Below are 19,115 nucleotides of genomic sequence, written 5' to 3' on the forward strand. Positions count from 1 at the left end.
AGAAGTGGCAGCTTTTGTTTTGTGGTCAACCCATAATTTAATTGTTACTCCATATCTGTCATCTTCATTTTCTCTGTCTATATAAATACTTCCTGATACTGTTAGCAAGTACTTTAACAGCCAGTCAGCCATATAGAGTGATCTTGTACTGGTGTATTTAAAGGATCTCTTTAAATGCAAATGGGATTGTTCATTTTATACTGTAAAACTCCCAGACTAAATTCAAGATATTTTTGTCTGAAATCACACTTGGGTCCCAGAAATTAATCCTTTGAGTTTAAGTTTCCTTATACTTTGCTTCTCACATAGAAAAGTCTTTTTTAAAAATGTACCCATTCATGAATGTTGAATGAGCAAATGAATAATAACCCAGGGAAAGAGAATGTATAGGCTGTAGCTTCTAATCAAAGCTACGTCTTTTCTCTTATCTCCTTCAGCATATCTCATGTGGCATTTTTCAGTAATGAATGTGTATCTTATGATGTTGAGAAACTTTTAAAAGTCATTAGTGAACAGTAATCTGAAAATCAAGTTTTTGACTGGTAAATTAGAACTATGTATTCTATAGAATAACAACGGAAATGGTAGGATACAATTTGTTTGCAGGTCAGCTTCTATGAGAATACCTTTTCCTTGGTAGAAAACAGTTCCTAGTGCTGTTGACAAGGGAGAAGTCATGATGATGATGTCATATACTAATCAGATGTCACTATGTAATGCTAAATATTGATACCTATGAATGAAAGAGACATGATTCCTTCCAAAAAGTAATCAACTGCCTGAGGAAGTTAGCTGTTGTTTTCTGGGCCAGTGTGTGAATCTTCAAATATGCAAGGATTGAAAAACAGCACACTGGGAATTGAATCCACTTCTGAATATATAGACACGTTATCCAAAACTGAGAAATTTGAAATAGTTAACAGATGAGGCAAATTGAGATTGTGAATACCAGAACAGTCTTAGGAAAGTTTAAAAACTAAATAGCTCTATGCCATCTAAATCCTTTAATATTTTGCTTATACTATAATGTTTAGTAGAAATAGCTCAGTATCTAATTTTATAGTCACTAAATCCTCTAATTAAATTAAACATAGGTATTCTTCAGGCAATTGTGTACTTCTAAAGTTATACTTTAAAAAATTGTATAGTAATTTCTACATAGCTTTATAGAAGTTTAAGAAGAGTACCTTATGGAGAGTGTGATTCAGATCATAGCATATCTAGAAGATGGTGATACATTAAAAAATCATGAAGCATACATCAAAAGTGGCAAGCTGTGTCTCATACTTTGTGAAATTGAAACTGCTGCTGATAATCTGTGTAAACTGACTGTAGTTTGGGTACTAAATGACTTGTGTCATGAGGTTTATGGAAATACTATTTAGCATAAGAGCTTTATCTGACTTATTTTCTTTGGTTTGATTAGTCAACTTTGATTTGCTTTTTGAAATTTAATTTTTAAGATTTTAATTTGGACTTGTAAATTAGGGTATATTTAACCCAATTAACAATATTTTGTATTAGAATTCATTTGGGTGAAATTTGGTTTGTTGACAGAGGTTAAGTAATTACTTAGTTGAAAGAGTGAAGTAAATATTGAAGCTGTAAGGTGAACAGATACTGAGCAGCTGAGAAACTTTCAGATAACTTTTTTCATCTGAAAAAATTTTAATATAGTCTCTTTCATGTTACTACAAATAATGTATGGTCATTTTTTAAAACCTTTTTATGCAAAATAAAATACACAGGAAGCCATATAAAATCATAGTAACTCTTTGTAACTTTATGGAGCGTAGTTGCCTTACAATGTTTTGTTTGGTTTCTGCTGTACAGTGAAATGAATCAGCTATATGTGAACGTATATCCCCTGTTTCTTGGATTTCCTTCCCATGTAGGTCACCACGGAGCACTGTGCTATGCAGTAGGTTCTCATTCGTTATCTGTCTTATACCTAGAGTGTATGCATGTCAGGCCCACCCTCCCACCCTCGTAGGTCTTTATCCATTCCTCTGTTGAGAGATTTTTAGGTTGTTTCTATGTCCTGGCTATTGTAAATAGTGCTGCAGTGAACATTGATGTGGATGTAATTTTCTGAATTATGGTTTTCTTTAGGTATATGCCAGGAGTGGGATTGTGAGGTCATATGGTAGTTCTATTTTTAGTTTTTAGAGAAACCTCCATACTGTTCTCCATAGTGGTTGTACCAATTTACATTCCTACCAACTGTGTAGGAGTTTCCCTTCTCTCCACACCCTCTCCAGTGTTTATTGTTTGTAGACTTTTTAATGATGACCATTCTGACCAGTGTTAAGTGGTACCTCATTTGTTGTTTTGATTTGTATTGCTGTAATACTTAGTGCAGAGGAGAAGGAAAAGGGGGCATCAGAGGATGAGATGACTGGATGGCATCACTGATGAAAATGGACATGAACTTGGGCAAATTTCAGGAGATGGTGAGGGACAGGGAGGCCTGATGTGCTGCAGTCCTTGGGGTCACAGAGTTGGACATGACTGGGCAACTGAACAACAACAATAGTTAGTGACGTTGAGCATCTTTTCATGTTTGTTGGCCATCTGTATGTCATCTTTGGAGAAATGTCTATTTAGATCTTCCACCAAATTTTTTTGACTGAGTTTGTTTTTTTGATATTGAGCTACATGAGCTATTTGTATATTTTGGAGATTAATCTTTTGTCAATTGCTTCATTTGCAAATATTTTCTCCCATTCTGAGGGTTGTCTTTTCATCTTGTTTATGATCCTTTTTGCTGTGCAAAAGCATTTGTTTAATTAAGTCCCATTTGTTTATTTTTGTATTTTCATTACTCTAGGACGTGAGTCAAAAAAGATCTTGCTGTGATTTATGTCAGAGTGTTCTATGTTTTCCTCTAAGAGTTTTATAGTTTATAGCCTTACATTTGGTCTTTGATTCATTTTGAGTTTATTTTTGTGTATGGTGATAAGGAGTATTCTAATTTCATCCTTTATATGTAACTCTCCAGTTTTCCTGGGTGATGGAACAACAACAGTACTTAGTGATGCTGGCCATCTGAATGTCTTCTTTGGAGAAATACCTATTTAGATTTCCCACCTATTTTTTTTTTTTCAGTTTTTTCTTTTTAATTGAGCTGCATGAGCTGTTTATGTTTGGGGGATTAGTCTTTTGTCAGTTGCTTCATTTATTGAAGAAACTGTCTTTTCTTCAATGTATATTCTTGCCTGCTTTGCATAGATTGGGTGACCATAGGCATCTGGGTTTATCTCTGGGCCTTCTACCCTGTTCCATTGATCTATATTTCTGTTTTTCTGCCAATACCACACTGTCTTGATTCCTGCAGCTTTGTAGTGTAGTCTGAAGTCAGGGAACCTGATTTCTCCATGTCCGTTTTTCTTTCTCAGGATTACTTTGACTGAAGCTTTTGTGTTTCCACATAAACTGTAAATTTTTTTGTTCTAATTCTGTGGGAAATGCCGTCAATGATTTGATAGAGGTTGCACTGAATTTTGTAGATTGCTTTGGGTAGTATAGTCATTTTCACAGTATTGAGTCATTTAGTCCAAGAACATGGTATATTTCTTCATCTGTTTGTGTTTTTTATTTCATTCATCAGTATCTTATAGTTTTCTAGGACTTTTGCCTCCTTATGTAGGTTTATTCCTTGATATTTTATTTTTTGTTAAGTGATAAGTGGGATTGTTCCCTTAATTTTTCTTTTTTAAAATCTTCCTTTTAAAAAATTATTTGTTCTATTGGTTGAGCTGGGTCTTTGTTGCTGCTCACAGGCTTTCTCTAGTTGCAGTGTGCGGGTTTCTCATTGTGAAGGCTTCTCTTGTTGTGGCACATGGGCTCTAGGCACACGGCCTTCAGTAGTTGCGGCACACAGGCTCAGTAGCTTGGTTCGCGCTTCAGTAGTGGCAACTCAAGGGTACTAGAGTGCAAGCTCAGTACTTGTGGCACACAGGCTTAGTTGATCCGCATCATGTGGAATCTTCCTGGACCAGGGTCGAACCCATATCCTGCTTTGGCAGGCAGATTCTTATCCAGTATACCACCAGGGAAGTCATGAGATTTCTCTTCCTAATCTTTCACTGTTAGTGTATATAGGAATGCAAAAGATTTCTGTGGGTTAATTTTGTATGCTGCAACTTTACCAAATTCATTAATGAGCTCTAGTAGTTTTCTGGTGGCATCTTTAGGATTTTCTTTGTATAGTATCATGTCGTGTGCAAACAGTGACAGTTTTACTACTACTTTTCCGATTTGGATTCTTTTCATTTCTTTTCTCTGATTGCCATGGCTAGGACTTCCAAAACTATGTTGAATAATAACGGTGAGAGTGGACATCCTTGTCTTGTTCCTGATCTTAGAGGAAATGCTTTCAGTTTTTCACAATTGAGAATGTTGTCTATTGTGGGTTTGTCATATATGACCTTTATTATGTTGAGGTATGTCTTCTCTATGCTTACTTTCTGGAGAGTGTTTATCATAAATGGGTGTTGAATTTTGTCAAAAGTTTTTTCTGCATCTCTTGATGATCATATGGTAAAAAATCATAGTAATCTTTTTAAATGGCTTTATTAAGATGTAACTAAAATAACATAAGATTCACCTGTATGAAGTTAACCACTCTGTAGTTTTCAGTGTATTGACAGAATTGTGCAGCCATTACCACAGTTTATTTTTAGAACATTTGCATCACACCCAAAAGAAACATTGGTTTTCATTAAGAGTCACTCCCCATTCTCTTCTCCCCCAGCCCTTATCAACCACTCATCTCCTTTCTGTCTCTGTAGGTTTGGATATTTCATATAAATGGAATCCAGATAACTTTTTGATCAGTGATTGCTAGCTTTGATAAACATCTTGTGTATCTCATGAGATAACCAGCTAGAAATAATTTAACCTCTTTTTATAGCTTAAATAATGACTGTTTCCTCCTTCTATGACCAGGAAGAGTTATTCAGTAATTGTAAACACTATCCAAATTTAACCCAAAAATCAGGCTCTTCACTAGTAACTTCAGGGAATATGTAGTCCTCACCTCCAGTAGTACTTTTCACTGTGGGTTGCTCAGTAGCCCCTTAGCTTCCCTAATATGTTGATTTAATTGCTATTTCTCTCTTACTTCATGAACTCAGACTTGCGTGAATTCATTGAAATATTTTCCTTTGCAGCTGGCTTGCCTGTACCCTGCCTTCTTACTCTGTCGTAAACACAAGGATGAGGAGGAATTAAAAGCGAGAAAGGGAAAACAGTTAGATGCTCAGGCTTGGGAGGGACAAAGAGCAAGAATAGAAATGGTATAAAATTTTCAAGGAGATTGAATTTGTGGGCAGAAGAATAAAAAAATTTGAGGTTGCTTAGAAAAGAGTAAGACCTGGAGGGAAGAAACAGAAGTCAAAAATGTTATATTAAAAGATAAGAAAAGTGAAAAGTATAGGAAATTTTCAGTTCTAAATTTTGAATTTTAGTCATATGTCTCTGAAGCACAAATGATGAATCCATTTTTTGAGGACGTATAATGCCCTTATTTCCTTTCCACAACTTTGTAGAAATTTTGAAGTTGAACCATAGTCATAGGTTTCTTTTGGGCTGTTAGAAGATCCTCAAGTTTGAACCTGTGCAGACTGGGAAATTCCTATCACCTTGGAATTATTTTTTAGAGAAATCCCACAGAGAATAAAACTTTCACTGTGCCCCTGGGCTTTCTGGATTGAAGGAGCAGAATCCTATTGTGAGTGCTCCGCTATTGGACTGCTTCAGAGTTCTAGAATTAGCCAGAGAATAGCACTAATTGAGAAATTGCTGCTCCCAAAGAAAATCTTACTTGATTTGATAGAGCAGAACTTCTGGTTGAATTAGAATTGTTAATGAGATTTTAGGGGTACTCAGTTCAGTTCAGTTGCTCAGTCGTGTCCGACTCTTTGCGACCCCATGAATCGCAGCTCGCCAGGCCTCCCTGTCCATCACCAACTCCCGGAATTTACTCAAACTCATGCCCATCGAGTCCGTGATGCCATCCAGCCATCTCATCCTCTGTTGTCCCCTTCTCCTGCCCTCAGTCCCTCTCAGCATCAGAGTCTTTTCCAATGAGTCAACTCGTCACATGAGGTGACCAAAATATTGGAGTTTCAGCTTCAGCGTCAGTTCTTCCAGTGAACACCCAGTGCTGATCTCCTTTAGGGTGGACTGGTTGGATCTCCTTGCAGTCCAAGGGACTCTCAAGAGTCTTCTCCAACACCACAGTTCAAAAGCATCAATTCTTCGGCGCTCAGCTTTCTTCACAGTCCAACTCTCACATCCATACATGACCACTGGAAAAACCATAGCCTTGACCAGATGAACCTTTGTTGGCAAAGTAATGTCTCTGCTTTCTAATATGCTATCTAGGTTGGTCATAATTTTCTTTCCCAGGAGTAAGCGTCTTTTAATTTCATGGCTGCAGTCACGATCTGCAGTGATTTTGGAGCCCCCCAAAATAAAGTCTGACACTGTTTCCACTGTCTCCCCATCTATTTCCCATGAGGTGATGGGACTAGATGCCATGATCTTAGTTTTCTGAATGTTAAGCTTTAAGTCAACTTTTTCACTCTCCTCTTTCACTTTCATCAAGAGGCTTTTTAGTTCCTCTTCACTCTCTGCCATAATGGGTGGTGTCATCTGCATATCTGAGGTTATTGATATTTCTCCCAGCAATCTTGATTCCAGCTTGTGCTTCTTCTAGCCCAGCATTTCTCATGATGTACTCTGCAAATAAGTTAAATAAGCAGGGTGACAACATACAGCCTTGACGTACTCCTTTTCCTATTTGGAACCAGTTAGGGGTACTCAGTCTGAGTTAGGGGTACTGAGTCTCCCCCAAAGATCTGGACTCCCCCCATATAGCTTTAAAGTCAGTAAAATCCTGTAACAAAGCAGGAAATTTTGGGGGGAAGGGAGCACAAACTAATAGGAACTGTTAGTACCTGTATTTGACCACTTGGCTGATATATCAGAAACATGCTTATAATAAAGCATATAAATCCTTATCAGAAATATGCTTATAATGTTTTATATATACATTTTTAAAGAAATAGCTGATGAAGATAGGTTACGTTTTCTTTATAACAGTTGAGATTTATCATTTAACAGATAAAGTGTGTTATGTGATTTATGTGAATGATTTTAATTTTGGAAACCAAGTTTACAAAATGACTATGTGTATAATTTGCTTTAATAGCAAGTATTCTTTTATTTACAAAGAATTACTGTATATGTAATATATGACTTTTGTAGATTATACTATAGAAGGAGAAACTTAAAGAGTACTTGTTGATTTAGCTACTAGTCTATAAATTGAGCTTTATTACAAAAATATTTAACCAGAGAAACCTGTGAAAATATTTTTAGTCTTGAGCAAGATTGGAGTAATATTCTAAAGACCTTGACCTGTGAACTGCAAACTGATGTACCATGTACAAAACTTCTGTCTTTAAAGAAAGATGTGAAAATTTAGATTGCTATGATTTAAGTATATTTAAAAAATTTGGGATACCAGAAGAGCATTTGTTGAATGAGATTAAGCCTTAATGTATAGTATAAGGTACCATTATTTTGCTGATGTCTTCTGATCCTTTCAGTGGAATAAAGGTTGGTAATATAATAGGGTCTAGGGAACTCTACAACTCCTATGTTACAGGTAGTTGACATGAACAGAGAGATTAGTTAATAGTTGCTGAGTTTCCAGGAGCACTGCAATGTCCAGGTCTTAAACTTCTTAGAGGACTATTTATATTTATACTAATTATTGTTGGAGAATTTAGTTTTCTTTTTCACCTTCCTCTTTTCTCTCATCCATTGGTTGTAGGTTTTTTGAAGTGAATGTAATTTTTCTCATTTCTTCAACTCAATGAGCTAATTTACTGCATTTCTTTATAATCTGTTTTTTAAATCATCCTTTGTTTTTAATATCAATAATTTTTCACTTTGATTTCTTTTTTTAATTTCATTGAAGAATAGTTGATTTATAATCTCCCAATCCTGCCCTCTCCCACCTCCTCTCCCCCTTGGCAACCACAATCTGTTCTCTGTGTCTGTGAGTCAGCTTCTGTTTTGTAGATACGTTTGTGTCATAGTTTAGATTCCATGTATCAGTGATATCATATGGTATTTGTCTCTCTGAGTTATTTCACTTAGTATGATAATCTCTGGGTCAATCCATGTTGCTGCAAATGGCATTGTTTCGTTCTTTTTAATGGCTGAGTGATACTCCATTTCGTATGTTCATGTATGTGTCCCACACCTTCTGTATGGACCTTGGTGTGTTTCCTTGACTTTGCTGTTGTAAATAGTGCTCCCTGGAGGCTCAGATGGCAGTCTGCCTGCAGTGCAGGAGACCCAGGTTTGTGGCCTGGATCGGGAAGACCCCCCTGGAGGTGGAAATGGCAACCCATTCCAGTATTCTTGCCTGGAGAGTTCCATGGACAGAGGAGCCTGGCAGGCTGTAGTCCGTGGGGTTGCAAAGAGTTGGACACGACAGTGAGTAACACTTAACTTTCATGAACATAAGGGTGCATGTATCTTTTCAGATTATAGTTTTGTCTGAGTATATGCCCAAGACTGAGATTGCTGGATCATATGGCAACTCTTTATTTTTAGTTTTTTGAGGAACCTCCATACTGTTTTCCATAGTGGCTGCACCAAATTTACATACCCAACCGATTAAAAAGCAATCTTTAAAACTTCTAAAAGTGACATTGAATTCTTTACCAATTTGTTTGGTAATTTTTTAATTTCTTATTTTTCATTTTCTGTTTTTTAAAAAATCTTATTAAACATTTCACGTATAGTTATTTTATATCTTAAATTCACTAATTCTATTATTTACATGTGAAGTCCTTATGAGGCAGGAAGGAAGCGGGCAGGGCACAACCATTAAAAGAATGACAGAACCACTAAGAACAGGATGCCACAAACACTGGTTGGAACCTAGTCGGCCCAAGAGGGTAGGTAGAAGATTCGGCTTCCAGAGACCTGGGGCCTCGTTATAGGCTCATCGTAATACGTTAGCATGTGCTAAATGGCACACCTGCAGGCACGGCGACAGTTCTGAGGGTGACCTGAAAAGCCAAATAGTGGACGGCACCCCAGTTCCTAGGAATATCTGCCTCTTCTCAGAGATGGATAGAAGATTCCTTCCACTTCTTAGCCTATGAAATTATCCAGCCCATAAAAACTGGCCACCCCACACCTCGAGGCAGGCGGTTCTCACCTTTTCAGACTGACCACGTGCTGTCTGTGGAATGTGTGTCTCCGCAGAGCCGCTCTCACTTTCCTAGAGGGCCCCATGCCTTGGGGCTGCCTCTCTCACCCTCAGGGACTGCTTGTACTCGGTGAGTGGAGTGTGTATCTTTCTAAAGAAACCTAACTTCCGGCTCATTCTTGAATTCTTTACAGTGAGAAGCCAAGAAACCCTTCACTGGGCGGCCTGTCCCATGGACTCACTCAAGACCTGGAATATGACCATCCTCTCACACCCCATTTTTCCTACAGCATTAAGGGAGTTATATATGTTACGTTAATTCCTACTCATGACAACTTGTTTCTTTATATGTTTGACTTTTTTATGAGCTTATATTTGGTTAAACACCAAACATTCACTCCATCATGTGTATAATTGCCTACAATTTTATTTCCCCTTTTGTAGCATAAATTTCATTTCCTTATTTATAGGGCTTCCTTGGTGCCTCGGACTGTAAAGAATTTGCCTCCAGTGCGAGAGACCTGGGTTCGATCCCTGAGTTGGGACGATCCCCTGGAGAAGGGGATGGCTACCCACTCCAGAATTCTGGCCTGGAGAATTCCAGGGACAGAGAAGCCTGGCAGGCTACAGTCTATAAGGGTGTATTTTACCAGATTTTGTACTTACTGTTCCTTGTATTTAAAAGATTTACCTTTCTTCTTGCTGAAGTGTATCCTTTAGTAATTTTTTTAGCAACAGAGTATGGCTTATAAATGTCCTTAGTTTTTGTCTGAAAGTATATTTTACACAGTTTTTTTTTCCCCGAATAAAAATTCGTGATTAATAGTTTTTTCCCCCTCATATCAGCACCCTCAAGATATTATTTCATTGTATTATGAAACTTGGCAAACTTGGAAGTCTGAAAGTCCGGTCTCTACCTAATTGTTATGCCTTTGTATGTTATTTTTTCCTCTGGTATTTTTAAAAAATATTCCTTTTCCATATCCTGTCACTGCTATTTACTTGGTGACCTTGGGCAAGTTCTCAACAGAAGTAATGAAGTAGTATATATCATAGGGACTGTCATGATGATTATGTTAATAGAAAGCAGTTAGAGCCCTGCGTGTTTCAAGTATGATGTAGATGTTAGTATTGTTTGTTTTACCACACTTGATGTTCTGAACACATTCCCATGATATGCCTAGGTGTGTGTATGTTGTGTTATCTGTAGGCATTCTTTTAAATAAATTGTTGATCTGAAGACTCATCTTTCTTCAGTTCTAGAAAACTTCTTAGCCTTTATATCTTTACATACTGCTTTTTCCTAATTCTCCTTAATTTCTGTGTTATGTTCTAGGCAATTCCTAGGTACATTTTCCAATTTTCTAATTACGCTTTGACGTTGCTCAGCTAATTTATGTGACCTTGGTTGTTTTTACTTCTCAGTGAATGCTTTCTCATGTTCAGGTTCTCGCTTGCTCTCACTCACTGCCACCTATTCTGGTTTGGTTCCTGGCTGTTTTTTATCCTTTCCCCCCCTTCATGTCTGTTGTTTTTTAGCTTTGGAAGGATACAAAACATGCACATTTTAAGTTATTTTCTGATTGCTACTTTTTCTTCTGGGTTGAATTCCTGCAATTGTTGGTGTGTGTCTGCTGTCCATCTTAGTTCAGTTGTTCTGGTGTGTTTCGGTTTCATATTAAGTGGAATTTTTTGTTTGTTTTCTTTCTTTTCACCCTTCTCTAGTGTGTTTTGCATGTTCCAGTCTGAAACCATGTCTTATATTAGAGGGTTGGTTCCCCTGATTCTTGATAACATCAAGGATCAGGCTTATCTCTCCAAGAAACACAAACCAAAAGAAGGTCTGTATTTCTGTTGGAGGAACAGGTAACTACATTAGACTAAATTTCCCACCAATGGTTAGTAAGTAGCTTTTCCCTGCTCCTTTTATGGGCAAGGAGCCCCTGCACTGCAGGCATTTGTTTCAGTGAGCCAGGTTTCTGCCCCAGCCTTGCACGGGGCATTTGTAGTTTTCCATTACTGTCCTAATGGGATGTAGCCTTCTGTGTATCTGTTACTTGAGCCTGGGAGACTCACAGTTTCAGCTTCACCAGGTGCTTTGTATTGCAAGAGTTTATCTTTAGCAGGTGGCTTGGTGTCTTTTCTGTTTTATAACAATGTATTTAAAAACACAACTGGAACAGAGGAACACTTCAAAGGGTGAATATACAAAATGATCTTAATGGAAGTCATCATTTAAAATTAATGTATATAATGCATATCTTTCAAAAAAGTACCAGTTTGCTCTCCTACCTATGAGAAGTATGTATTTTTACTCCTTTGCCAATAGTTATGAATTTTTGATCTTTATTAAAGTAATGTGTGAAAAGCAAATTTATTTTTAATGGCTAGTTAAGAGTTATCATTGCTCCATATATTTATTGGCCACTTAACATTATTTCATGAATTTCATTGTCCATGTTGTTTCTTTTCCTTTTTAAAAAATTTTTATCTATTTTTATTTACTTATATTTGGTTTGTTGCAGCATGCAGCCTTTTCTCTGGTTGCAGAGAGCAGAAGCTACTCTCTGCTTGCAGTGCATGGACTTCTCATTGCGCTGACTTTTCGTTGCAGCGCGTCGGCTCTAGGCGCTTCAGTAGTTTCAGTGTACACACACTGCTATATGTGAGATGGATAACCAACAAGGACCTATTGTATGGCATAGGGAACTCTCCTCAATATTCTGTGATAACCTGTATGAGAAAAGAATCTCAAAAAGAGTGAATATACATGTATTATGTCTAACTGAATCTCTTGGCTGTACACCTGAAGCTGACACAACATTGTCAATCAGCCGTGTGTGTCTCAGTCACTCAGTCCTGTCTGCCTCTTGGTGACCCCGTGGACTGTAGCCCACCAGGCTAGTCTGTCCGTGGGATTCTCCAGGCAAGAATATTGGAGTGGGCGGCCATTCCCTTCTCAGTGATCTTCCTGACCCAGGATCAAATCCAGGCCTTTCACATTGCAGGTGAATTCTTTACTGTTTGAGCCTCCAGGGAAGCTGTAAATGAACTATCCTCCAATGAAGTTAAAATATTTTTTAAAAAAGAAAATGAAAATTTAGACAAAACATGCCAAAAATAAATGCAGCTGGCCTCAAACTTCTTTGCAATGTCAGATGATAGGCAATAATGAAGTAATACCTGTAAATGCTGAGGATAAAGAAATCTAGATCCTGCAAAGTTGGCATTTATTATGAAGATAATTGAAAGATATTACCAAATATACTAGTACTAAAAAGGGGGATTATACATGTACCATTCCTATAATATCTGTTTAAAGACAAGTTAATGCTATCAGGAGGTTAACCAAAGCAAGAAACTCACTGGAGATGCCCCAGTACACAGAGCTTTGTGGCAGGCAAAATATACTGAACAAATAAAAAAGAAGTCAAGGTTGAGATCTTAATATCAGACAAAGGCAAGCATAAGGAATAAAACAAGAGGATGAGCATCTTTTTTTAATTTGTGAAGGTGGTGTTTAAAATGATAATTTACACATATTTATGTGCTATAAATATTTTTATGCCAGATAATGACAGAAAACTTATCAGAAATACTATATGCTTAAACCAAAACTATGTATTATATTCAGCCACACTTGAAACATTAAAACTCAAGCATTTATTGGATTATATATTGAAAAACAAAGGCTCTACTGCTTTCCTAACACCCTCCTACACACCTCACCCTGGGGACCAAAAAGAAAAAGGAACAAATGATACCATATTACTTGACTTTAATACAACAAAACAGTAGGTAGCCTATTTTTCCATCAGAAAGTCTTACTTTTTATGTTTATATTTATTCCTTGGGTGTACTCTTTCTACTTGCAAACTTATTATTTGCATCTGCTTTTTTCTTTGGAGTTATTTTCTTGTGTTTATTGAAGGTCTGCTGTGTGCTCCATGCTGAAGGAGCTGATCCAGGGTATTTGAAGGAGTCTCTTCCGAAGACCTAATACTTGAGTTAAGATATAAAAGTGAGTAGGAGGGAAGGATTGGCTTTTTAAGTAGAGAGAGTGACATTTGTTTATGCTATTTTGGAGGAAGGAACAGTGAAAAGTGCCAGGTACTTTAAGAAAGCCATATGGTTGTAGTAGAGAATGTTGTTGCAGTGGAGTGGTTAAGGAGTGGGGAGTATTATGAAGCAAGGTAAGTCTGGAAAAGGTTGATGAGCTCCTGACCACTCAGAGATTTCATGTGAGCCATAATAAGCAGTTCATTATCCCCCCTAAAGAGAGGATAGTCATTGAATAACTTTTAATACAGAATGATATGGTGAAACTTGTACTATCTTTTTCTTCCACTCTTATTCATACATGATTGACATACAGTACCATGTAAGTTTAAGGTGTACAACATAATGATTTGACCTACATACATCATGAAATGATTACCACAGTGATCATGTTTAGCCGAACATCTGTCATCTCAGTTCAGTTCAGTCGCTCAGCCGTAGCGGACTCTTTGCGACCCCATGAACTGCAGCACGCCAGGCCTCCCTGTCCATCACCAACTCCTGAGTTTACTCATACTCATGTCCATTGAGTTGGTGATGCCATCCAGCCATCTCACCCTCTGCCATCCCCTTCTCCTCCCACCTTCAATCTTTCCCAGCATCACGGTCTTTTCCAGTGAGTCACTTCTTCGCATCAGGTGGCCAAAGTATTGGAGTTTCAGCTTCAGTATCAGTCCTTCCAGTGAATATTCAGGACTGATTTCCTTTAGGATGGACTGGTTGGATCTCCTTGCTGGATTCAAAAAAGAAAAAAAAAATTTTTGTGATAAGAACTTTTAGGATTTACTATCTTAACCCCCCCCCCCCACACACACACACATGCATCAAACACAGCAACATTCATTATATTAATCATGTTGTACCTTACATCCCTAGTACTTATTTATCTTGTTTTGTTTTGTTTTTTTAATCTTGTAACTGTTAAGATTGTATCGTTTGACTGCCTTCATCCAGTTCCCTTTCTTACCACTCCTACTAACCACAAATATCTTTTTTTATGAGCTTGTTTTTTGGTTTTGGGGTATTTTGTCTTATTTTATTTTGTGTTGTTTTGTTTAAAATACAATTGACCTATAACAATATGTTGGACTTTTGTGGTGGCTCAGATGGTAAAGAATCTGCCTGCAGTGCAGGAGACCCAGGTTCAATCCCTGGATTGGGAAGATCCCTTGGAGGAGGAAATGGCAACCCACTCCAGTATTCTTGCCTGGAAAATTCCATGGACAGTGGAGCCTGGCAGGCTACAGTCCATGGGGTCACAAAGAGTCAGACACAACTGAGCACACACTACCTTGAAGAAAAATGCATTGAGAGATAATGATAGCTTGAAGATTCCAGTGTTAGAGGAAAAACTGGGCAGATTTGAAAATATATGTAAATAATAGATCTAAAATATATTTAAAATAATATAAGTAGTACAATCCATGGGACTTGATGATGAACTGATGGGAGATGAAGTAGAAAGAGATGTCAAAGGTATATCCTTGGTTTCTATTCATTTTGATGAATGATGGTGACATTCACTGGCAAAAGCTGTGAAAGAAAAAAAGATGCATAAAGGTACCTCGGGAGCCAGCATAGAGTGAGGAGAGAACCCAGATCTAAGCCTTGAATGCTTATATTTAATGGCGTGAGAGATGAACATGGGCTTGCAAAGGAGACATGGATGGAAAAGCTAGGAGTAGGAGGAAAGCTCGGAGTGTGTAGCATCTTGAAAAGCCAGTGGGAACAGTGTTTGAAGAGGGACTGTTGTGTTGATTGCTGCTGTAAGCAGCCAGCCAGATGTCCATTGGATTAAGTTTGAAGAAACTTGTTTTGATGGAATGGCCAGACAACAGTTTGGACTGTCAACACTTTTTAAAAAGAGTTTCAACTGTAGAGAAAGAAGCAGGAGGTAGCTAAAAGGAGTGAGTCACCTAAATACTTACTTTTAATGGATAACATTTGAGTGTCTTTAGAAGTTGTACTGCAGTAGAAAGGGAGAGGTTGAATATAGAGGAAAAAAAGGGGTCAAAGAGAGTAACAGTGTTGGGTTCCTGGGAAGACATGTAAGTCATGTGAGATTCCTTTGAAGCCTCGTCTCCAAAACTATAATAGAAGGATTTAACTCAAGTGAGAAGATGGAGTACTCTAATATAAGAGAAAGGTCTGAGGGTAGAATGGGTACATACGTGGGTGGGTTTGTATGTTTGGAATCAAGATGAGGAAAGAACTTCTGAGTTCTAAAGGAATTTCTTGAAGTGATCTCATTTATTGGTTTTCTGTTTATTGTTTTAACGGTGGTGTCTAGCTGTTCATTGTCTCTGTTGAAACTCCTAATTCAGTAATTGTCCATTCCCATGAACCTGCTTTCAGAGTGGTTTGTCTCTCTTTGCTTTGGTTGACAGCCTGCAGTTGTTTTCCTCATGCAGTGTCATCTCATAAATGGATGGGTGTTTTCTAGTTTGGAGCTAATGGGTACTGAGTTCACCATCCTCCCCTTCTGCCCATTCCCACCTTTAACTTCTGAATCTTGAAAAATATGTCTTCTTATTGTTCTTTGCTTATTAATATATTTTGTTTAGTTTGAGTATTTGAGATTGGCATTGCCAGAAACTGCGATTAGTGCACTATTATTTGCTGTTAGTCCCGAAAATAAAAGTTGAAATTTCTTGCTTTTCTTCTTTTATTTTCTCTTCTTCTTTACCTCTTCTCTCCTCTTTTTTTGGTCATTTACCCTTGGTAGTTTAGAAATTTAGAAAACAAATTATATAGAGTAGACACAGGAAAAAATGACACTAAAAGAAGTTTCTGCTTTCTTTGGTGACTATCTTCCATGCCTATCTGCCTTTTATGTTGTCTTTTTAAAGCCAACATTTTTGCCTACTAATTTTATTTAGTCAACTCTGAGCACATGCTAGGTTGCATCACAACACTAGAGTTATTAGCCGATGTGAACATTTCGATACAAAGTCCTATGACAGTTATGAAGTTACTTACTTATATATAATTTCTGATAAGCATTATTTTTATAAAACTGCTTCACCAGGCTTCTGCAAATTATTCAGAATTCAAGGAGGTAAGATTTCTAAATGGCTATTTTTAAGTATGTGAAACTCCAGACAAAATTATTAATTGGTTAATACTTATTATTATTTTGACTGTATTTTTGCATTTGCAGTAGAGCTGGACCTAAAATTTTGTCATATGATTGACTTGGTTTGTTACATTTTTATATTCCTAATATATATTTTTTCAAAAGTTTCAAAGAATTATTTGGTAGTTTCATGTGTATATTTAGAAAATTAACTACTGGAATTTTCTATAAAAGTGTAAAGTCCCTATTAGGTAATAACAGAATCTAGATTGGCTGTGTATGTAAGAATGTAGTAATAATTAAATAGTTTCCATTTGCAGAATTCCTCATTTTTGCTATACTCAATGTAACTACTTTGCAGCCATTACCTCATTTAAACTTTTGCAGCAGCGTTAAGAGGTAAGTGTTCATATGCCCACTGTACAGATGAAAAAAGAATGCTAGATTAGTGATATCAAGAGTCTTAAGAATACAGTTGTCCAACATTATTTGCAGGGAGTGATTCCAGGAGCCCCCGTGGATACCAAATGTGTGGATGCTCAGGTCCCTTCTATAAGTGTAGTACAGTGAATATGGTGAGCCCTTCATATTCATGGATGTGAAACCCGAAGATATGGAGGGCTGGCTGTAACCCTTCCTACCTCCCCTTTAGCCTCGCAAAAGGAATTGAGGTACAGAGATGAGGCAACTTGCTGTTGACCTTCAGCAGATGAGTTAACCTCATTACAGCTCTATCATCTTCTATCTTCCTATCTAGGCTTTCCATCTCTAATCTTTACCAGTGGTACACAGATGCCTAGGTTGCAATCCTACTGTGGAAATTCTAATTTTTTTTTAAATTTTGATTTTTTCAAAAAGTCCACAGATAAGTTCTTTTGTACAGCTATGACTGAGACCATTGCCTTAGTAGTAAATGGTGCTTTAGAGTGAGGCAGACTTGAATTTGAGTCCTAATTCCCCTAAATTTTTCTGATGAGTGACATTGGCCAAGTTTTTTAGTCTCAATATAGTTCATCTATTAGGTTGGTGCAAAAGTAACTGCAATTTTGCTTTGTTGAACTTTGCCATTGTATATTGAAATACATTTTTAAATAAATGTAGTTATGTTACACATTGTTTTAATGCACATTTCTCACTTTGTTTTTTTGCTAATGACTTACTACTTGCTGTTTATTTTGGACTATAGAAATGATGTTAGACAAAAAACAAATTCAAGCAATTTTTTAATTTGAGTTCAAATGGGTCATAAACCAGTGGAGACAGCTCACAACAACTCATTTGGTTCAGGAGCTGCTGACAAAACGTACAGTGGTGGTTCAAGAAGTTTTGCTAAGGAGATGAGAACCTTAAAGATGAGGATGGTAGTGGCCAGCCACTGGAAGTTGACAGTGACAGTGACCAGTTGAGAGCCATTGTCAAAGCTGATCCTCTTAAAACACATGAGAAGTTGCTCAAGAACCCACCTTTGACCATTCTGTAGTCATTCAGCATTTGAAGCAAATTGGAACAGTAAAAAAGCTCAGTAAGTGGGTACCTTACAAGCTGACTGAAAACCAAATCATTTTGAAGTGTTCTCCTCTCTTATTCTGTGCAACAACAATGAACCATTTCTCCACTGGATTGTGACATACAATGAAAAGTGGATTTTATATGACAACCAGCGACGACCAACTCAGTGGTTGGACCAAGAAGATGCTCCAAAGCACTTCCCAAAGCCAAACTTGCACCAAAAAAAGGTCATGGTCACTGTTTGGTGGTCTGCTGCCCATCTGATCCACTGCAGCTTTCTGAATCCTGGTAAAATCAGTACATCTGAGAAGTATACTCAGCAGATCTATGAGATGCACCAAAAACTGCAGTGCCTGCAGCTGGCTGGCACTGGTCAACAGAAAGGGCCCAATCTTCTCCACAATGCCTGACTGTACATCGCAGAACCAATACTTCAGAAGTTGAATAAAGTTGGGCCTCATCCGCCACATTCAGTTGACGGCTCACCAACCACCACTTCTTCAAGCATCTTGACAACTCTTTGCAGGGAAAATAGCTTCCACAATCAGCAGGAGGCAGAAAATGCTTTCCTAGAGTTGATTGAATCCCCAAGCATGGATTTTTCTTATTATTTATTTATTTTTGACTGTCTTGGGTCTTCATGGATGTGTGGGCTTTTCTCTAGTTGCCTAGAGCGGGGTCTTCTCACTGTGGTGGTTTGTCTTGTTGTGGAGCACAGGCTCTGGGATGCACAGGCTTCAGTAGTTGGGTCACGTGGGCTCAGTAGTTGCAGTTTCTGGGCTCAAACCCAAGCTCAGTAGTTGTGGTGCATGGGCTTAGTTGCTCTGAGGCATGTGGGATCTTACTGGATCAGGGATTGAACTCATGTCTCCTACATTGGCAGGCAGATTCTTTACCACTGAGCCACCACGGAAGCCCCCAAGCATGGATTTTTGCACTGCAGGATTAAACAAACTTATTTCTTGTTGGCAAAAATGTTGATTGTAATGGTTCCTATTTTGGTTAATAAAGATGTGTTTGAGCCTGATTACAATGATTTAAAATTCAAAGTTCGAAATCACAGTTACTTTTTCATCAACTTAATATAAATTGAACATAATATTATAACCTGCCTCAGAGTTTTTTTGAGAATAAATTGAAGTAATGCTTGCAAAACTTAGAATGATTTAGAGTTCATCTTACACATTGTCTGCTATTAAGATGTCATTACTATTGTATCTTTTGTCCCAT

At 37.5% G+C, this 19,115-nt stretch overlaps 1 protein-coding gene across 3 annotated transcripts in view; it reads left to right on the top strand.

Annotated features, from left to right (window-relative positions):
• The window catches only part of PPM1A (protein phosphatase, Mg2+/Mn2+ dependent 1A), a 46,571-nt gene that overhangs the window by 9,297 nt on the left and 18,159 nt on the right, over positions 1-19,115 (top strand). The window contains exon 1 of one of the 3 annotated variants that reach the window (XM_065941310.1): positions 13,156-13,262. The exons of 1 other annotated variant lie outside the window; for it this stretch is intronic. The gene's annotated coding sequence lies outside the window, so the exon portion shown is untranslated. Of the gene's footprint in view, positions 1-13,155; positions 13,263-16,898; positions 17,048-19,115 lie in introns of those variants that run through there. One more of the 3 variants, XM_065941309.1, reaches the window with a different exon arrangement.

Source organism: Muntiacus reevesi, chromosome 7, assembly GCF_963930625.1.
Source record: "Muntiacus reevesi chromosome 7, mMunRee1.1, whole genome shotgun sequence".
In the NCBI taxonomy this organism is placed as follows: Eukaryota; Metazoa; Chordata; class Mammalia; order Artiodactyla; family Cervidae; genus Muntiacus; species Muntiacus reevesi.